Below are 6,430 nucleotides of genomic sequence, written 5' to 3' on the forward strand. Positions count from 1 at the left end.
AAAGGCCTTGATAATTTTCTCAAAACACATATTTCCATTGTTTCCTGTTTCTACCATGACTGGGGAAGTTAATGGCGGACATGGTAAAAGGAATGCTGTGGGAAGGAAATAGCACACTAACTTCTGAAGGCTGCTGACCTAAGTCAACTTGGGAGAAAAGCAAGGGAAGGTCAAGAACTAGGGTTGGAAGAGCCTAATGTGGGAGCTATGAGGATTCTCACCTGGCTCCAAGGCCAGCAGATGGAAGACACGAAGACCCAGAGTTGTGTAGAACTCCAATATGATCTCTGGGAATCAGCCAGATGGTTGTGAACATTACCCCTAAATCTGCAAGGGAACCACTGGGAATTAGTAAATGGAAAAGTATCAAGATAAGGTCTGTGTTTTAGAAAGATCTTTCTGGCTGCGAGGTAGAGAGTGGATGGGAGGCATGAAATGCTAGAGGTGGGGAGAGGAATCAGGAGTGGGTTGCAGAAGTCTAGAAAAGAAATAACGTGCTTGGGATTAAGAGGGTGCTGAGAAAGTGTGGTATGAAATGATTTGAAAAGGTAGAATCCTCTGTTGTTTACATAGATAGAGGGTTGATGTTGAGGAAGGCATAGGTGCAGTAATCTTTTTCTCAAATGGCCAGGAACTTGGTGGTCATGCCACCTTCAAAGGACTCTGACCCTGGAAGAAGGATTTGGGCATTATTGTAGGAAGATGAAACTACAAAGTGAGTTTGAGCATATTGGTTTGAAGGCTTTCTGTCATTGCTCGTCATGTCTCAAGACAACCATCATATGCATGAATGTCAAGGTTTGAGATTGAGAAGCAGGCTGAACATGCAGCTCTGTGAGTCATGGCATGTGACTAGAGGACTCAACTGTAGCCCAGTGGTAAAGCACTTGCCTACATACACAAGGCCCTGGGCTCAGTCCCTAGTACTGTAAAAAATAAAACAAATCCCCAAGACTGTGTATTTGATTAAAAAAAAGGAGCCAGTGTTCCTAAAACAGAAGCCCTTGACTTTAGTAATAATACATGATCAAGCAGGAAAGCCTTGGGAGCCCACGGAACTCCAAGAGAGGGAGGAATAGTTATCATATATTTTCCAGTGGCCTCTGGCAGGCCTTAAAGAACATCAGCATCTGGTGTCTGAAAGAGAAAGGCAGTCCTGGGAAAAAGTCTGAGAAGAATATTGGGTGAGACACAGGGAAGCCAAGATCCAGGAGCAGGGTCAAGGCCCACAGCAGGACCTAGACATGTGTCAGGACAGATGGGTTGGGCACTGAACTAAGACTTTGCTGTGAGTCAGTCTTCATCGATGTAGTGAAGACCAAAACTACTGGAGAGGAGCTAGAGCCAGATAAGCCAGGCACACATAGAGAAAGCAGCCTGTGGGTTTTGTCTTGCAGACTGAACTTGAATTTTCTGTCAAAGAAGTCACACCAAGGAGAATCTGAAAGGGCTGAGGTCAGAACCATGGCCCATCATGGTGCGTTTGCTGAACAAGAAGCATTTCCATGGCGCAGGTCCAAAGTATTTGAGACAACAGGGTGGAAGATAGGATGTGGACATGCAACACTTAGGGATCAGAGCAGAAGCTGTGCAGAGAAGTTTGAGCTTTGTTTTTCTGGAAATAGGAATACTTAGAGCTTGCTAGAGAGGTGAGCGACATCATCCCGTGCCTTTAGTAACTGCCCCAGACACTACAGAAGTTGTGTAGAGCAGACATATTTAGGAAAGAGTCCATAATCTTCAGGGTAATGAAAGATGTGCAGGTGTGGGATGGCTGGGGCCACACTGGGCATCTGGGTGGAAGACCCTGCTTTCCCAGGAAGACCAGAGGAGCATAGTTTTAGAGCTGGACAAAGGATGACCCAGTTAGAGTAAGCTGAATGCTGCAAAGGGCCAGCCACTCATTCTGTTTCCTAGGGGGATTTTTCCCTCTTTATATCAGCCCTCTCTTTCTTCACTGATCATGCCTGGTGTTGGGAGTTCTCCTGGTAAAACCATTCACTGAGCTATTGCTTCTGACATTTTAGCTTGCTGAATTACTACAGGCCAAAAGAGAGTTCATGTAAGCAGAGGGAGCAGAAGGACTCAGGATTTGTACCATGATCATGATGACTTCTGCTGATGTGGACCCAATTCTCATTTTAGTGACAGGTGAGGCTGTGTCCTAATGGCGCCTCATTTGGATCACTATGTGCCTCTCCTTCCAGCAGCCCCAGGCAGTAGCCAGTTGCATCAGGTGTGGTGGAGTCACCAGTGGCTTTTCACGTTCCATTGCACTCTGAGCACTTCATGTGTGACACATGACATGTGACACAGCTTTTGGATGGTCCTCCCGGCCTCCGATTGTGTGGTGTATCACTAGTTTCGATGGTGGCTTCTTTGTAAATAAGGTAACAGTGTCATCCCCATAGTTCCAAAGTTTAAAAAACCTGGCTCCTTTCATGGGGCTGTTCACTGTGAACAAGGTGGACCCACTTCTGATCCCTCCATTCCAAATGATGTGCCATGACTCATAAAGCAACACAGTCTCTGCATGGTGACCTCAGAAATTAAACTGAGAAGAGACGGGCATAGATCTCCCCTCTTTATCACTTCCAGTCTGCACTGGGGAATGGAAGCAAGACCCTGCCAGCAAGAGGAAAAGCAGAGTCAGGTCTGAGGAATGGCTAAGTCATCTGGAAGTCCTGAGTTGATGCTCCATGGTTTCTAGCTCGTTTATTCATTTCTTCCCATCGCAGCAGTAAAAAAGGAGGCTTCCTTCTCCAACCAGAAGGAGTCCAGGAGATCCTCGCATGGTGTTCTGCCCTGGCCATGACTCCTGCCCAGGAGCCTGTAGGAATTAAGTGGTGAAAAATGCCGGGATGGATTATTGCCGTAATGGCTTTCTGGAAAATAACAAATCTAATTCCCAGTAAAATATCATTAGAATTTGCCAGGTCCTATGATGGGGAAAATAAAATGCTCTTCCTAGAAATTTTTCATGCTCTGTGGTTTCTAAAAGAGATTTTGAAGACTCTGCAGAGAAAGATAATGTGGTGATGTGATTTAGGGGCCCACGTTAATTTCCCTGCTCCGTCAAATGTACGATGGACTCTTCTTATATAGATAATAGACTGCAAAGCCCAGGCTGATAATTTTTAATTTCTATGAGAATAAGGGCCCTGAAATCCCTCACTTTGGGTTCCCTCCTGCTGTTCACTAGTTGTGTGTCACTGGGCACCTCCTTGAAGGTCACAGAGGCCTAATTTTGTGGTCTGTACAATGAGGCTGATAGTAGGACTTTCCTCCTGTCTGTGTGAAGCTTTATGAGGTTACTCCAGGCGAAGCACCAAGCTGTGTCCAGTTCGTCAATATTGGCAGTGATCTCAAGGAGGTTCCTGTTTCTCTTCTCCTGTGAGTGGACTGTTTGACTAACGCCACCCTTTCTTCATATTCTTCTGTCCTTCCTGAGTTAATCCAGTGGCTCCTCCTACAGAACGCTCTTCCGGGGTGGTTGTGTGCACCCATGTGGCCCGACAATGGCTCAGGAGTCGTTCCAAGCCCCCCTTAGATGTCTACGGCCCTGAACTTGGTGGGGAAAGGTTGGGTGAGTTGAACCAGCAGATGCTGAAGTGTAAGGCAAGAGGACTCCACTCCTTTCTTGTGATAATTGAAATCATTTCAATTCATTTCCTTCTTGGTTGGACAGAAACATGCTTTCAGTAGTGAGCAAATCTTGGGGGAATCCATTGACCTGAGCAATCATATAATGCATGAAGTTAATGGACAAAAAATGATATTCATCTTCAGTTTATAATAGCATTTTCTTCCACCGCACCTAAACATAGGGGTGGTGAAGGATGCTATTGGAGCAGCAGCCACACTGCCAGCAGATGTGTGACCTTTGTTGTATCTAACAATTATTGGATCTATGGTGGAATAAAATAAAAACCAACACAAGTTTTGACACTAAGATAAATTATAAATTATGGAAGTCTACGCCACCGAGGATCTTGTAAACAACAGGCTGGTCTCTTAGCAACAGACCAAGGAGAAAGCAGGTTGTTGATAGGAAGGGAGAAGACAGTATTATTTTGTGGGTGATTACTACCCAGGACTGGGACCCACATTTTAACACCTGTCTCGGGCCCACTCTCTGCCCAGCTGATCTTTTCCCCAGTGGCCAGCTGTGGAACAAAACGAGCCCTGGAATTGGCATCCTCTTCACCAACGCAAGCGACCAGACCTGAGGGGAGGACAAAGGACATAGGGAAGGGAACAGCCAGGAAATGAATGAGGGTGCTCGGAGCACCTGTAAGGAGGGGACTGGGGATGAATACACGCTTATCTGACACTGCCTGAAATTACAACTAAACAGGATTGGAACTAGGCGACTCCTCTCTTCCCTGCACCCGACTCCCTTTCGCTTTTCAAATCTCACTTAGGGTAGTTGTCATGAGGGAATTGAGACAAGATTTTGACAATGTGCCAAAGTGGTTTATTTTTAAATGTTGTTCCCAAAAGCACCAGAATATTAAGTTGGAGCAAATGTTGCTTGAAAGCGTAGAGGGGCTGTGGTCAGGCAGACACTTGAGGAAGGGCTGGAGACCTCCATGAACAAAGGCAGGAGGATGAGAAGATGGGGCCTCTGGAAGCATTTTTAAAAGTAGCGTGGCTGTGTGAGTGAGAGTTTCTCGATTGCAGGGCATCCTCTGGGTTGGGCTGGGGAGAGTGATCTTTCTTTAATTAATTAGGTGTTTACCTCCAGGATCTTCCCTCCGTGGTTTAGAAAACCACCTGCCCACACGTTGGAAATGAGATTCTCTACAGTCTCTTGGAGTGGAATTTTCCTAGAAAAAAAATCCTGAGATCTTAGCAGCAAATAGTTCTCTCTGTGTGATAGGAGCAGCCAGGTCCACATTAGCTAAAGCACAGAGCCAGGGACACAGCACACCAAAATAGGACATTAAGGACACGCCAGCCCCTAACTGTTCAGGGGCCACCTGACCCGACATCCTGTATTTTATTTTTACATAATGAAAGTGGCCAGCTAAATTATGACTACTTGTAATTTATTTGGCAGGATAGTTTAAACTTTTCTTATGGATAAATTTGCCATTTGAAAAGAAAGAGAAAATTCTCAGCTGTTCCCCGGGGCCTCATTTTTTTCAGGCTCCTCTGCTATCAAGAACGGAGGCCCTGTGACTTCTGAAGTGATTAGCTCCTTTCCAGAGGCTGGAGAATACATTTGTGGGGGGAAGCAATCTGCAGGGAGGAAACCCTACCCAGGGCAAGGCCCCCACCCCATGGGGGAAGGGCTCTGGGTCTCTAAGATGCCTGTCAAGGCCCCTCCACAAACACAAGTCCGATACCCCAGCCTCACTGCAACCATGGCACCGCTACCCCACTCCTCAGAAGGAACCGTGGGCCCCACAGGGTCAGCTCACTTTGCAAACCCAGAGCCAGAGCCTGGATCCCCTTCCAGGAGCGGGTGACTTCCAAACCTATGCTCTGTACCACACCTGTACTGTCACAGAGAAGGGCATAGCTGCTCTCCTTCTATGGTCTTGCTTTCCCTTCTAATCGTAATTATAGTTCTAATAACAATAATCACAACTCTTTCTTTCTGCTGCCCTACACCTTCCTCTTCTCTTTCCTTCTTCGCCTTCTTCCTCCTCCTCTTCTTCTCCTTCCTCTTCCTCTTCTTCCAAAAATGCATCACACTACATTACCGTAAAAATAAGCAATATCCCAGATACAAACTCGAAAGGAAATATTCCCTACTTACCCCTTCCCCTAGTCCCCCAAGATATATCACCCCTCTCCCCTGAACATTTTAGGACATCTTTTAAGAGCTGAACCTTCCTTCTGTATTCTACAAACATGTACTAATAAAAATAAATATAACAAATGGCAAAAATAGCACAACACACCTCTTTCCTCCTTAACTGGTTTGAAGACATAAACAGTAGCCCATGTCTTTCCTTACATGGTGAAGAAGGCTGATCTCCCGGACTACTACTCCCTTTCACCTCTGACTGCAAACCACCAACATGTGCTTTTCTAGAGCGTTATCAGCTGTGAGTCAGGCAAAGTTCAGGTCTGGAGTCCTCACTTAGAATGTAGGCAAACAATTCTAGCAAGTTCTGAGTTCAGCCCAACGAACCCTCCCTTTGCTGTTCACCAGAAGCCTGCATTTCCACGCGTGCCCCGGGGATATGCGTGCTCTGTAGAGACACAGAGCAGCTCACCGGCACCAGGAAGCGCACGCTTAACAATGGTCGGGCCTGTGCTCTGAGCAGGGCAGCCGCGGGCGGTCCTCGTCTCAGTGCTGGAACCTGGTGGCAATGGCACGCTTGCAAATGCCACGGCCCCCGGAAGTCCTCGCTTCCCACCCCGTTGGCCCGGCTGGTCCTACCTGCATCTGGTGAGGCTGGACGGGCCCAGGCAG

General features: G+C 46.8%; 1 long non-coding RNA gene across 1 annotated transcript; it reads right to left on the bottom strand.

Annotated features, from left to right (window-relative positions):
* Positions 1 to 564: 564 nt before the first annotated feature.
* LOC117287143 lies at positions 565 to 6,430 on the bottom strand. The gene is made up of 2 exons (XR_004518363.1): positions 6,398 to 6,430; positions 565 to 3,733 (listed from the first exon to the last, which is right to left on the bottom strand). It is a non-coding gene; the product is annotated as an uncharacterized LOC117287143 (long non-coding RNA).

This window comes from Fukomys damarensis, unplaced genomic scaffold, assembly GCF_012274545.1.
Source record: "Fukomys damarensis isolate Sample0158 unplaced genomic scaffold, DMR_v1.0_HiC HiC_scaffold_21, whole genome shotgun sequence".
Taxonomy (NCBI): Eukaryota; Metazoa; Chordata; class Mammalia; order Rodentia; family Bathyergidae; genus Fukomys; species Fukomys damarensis.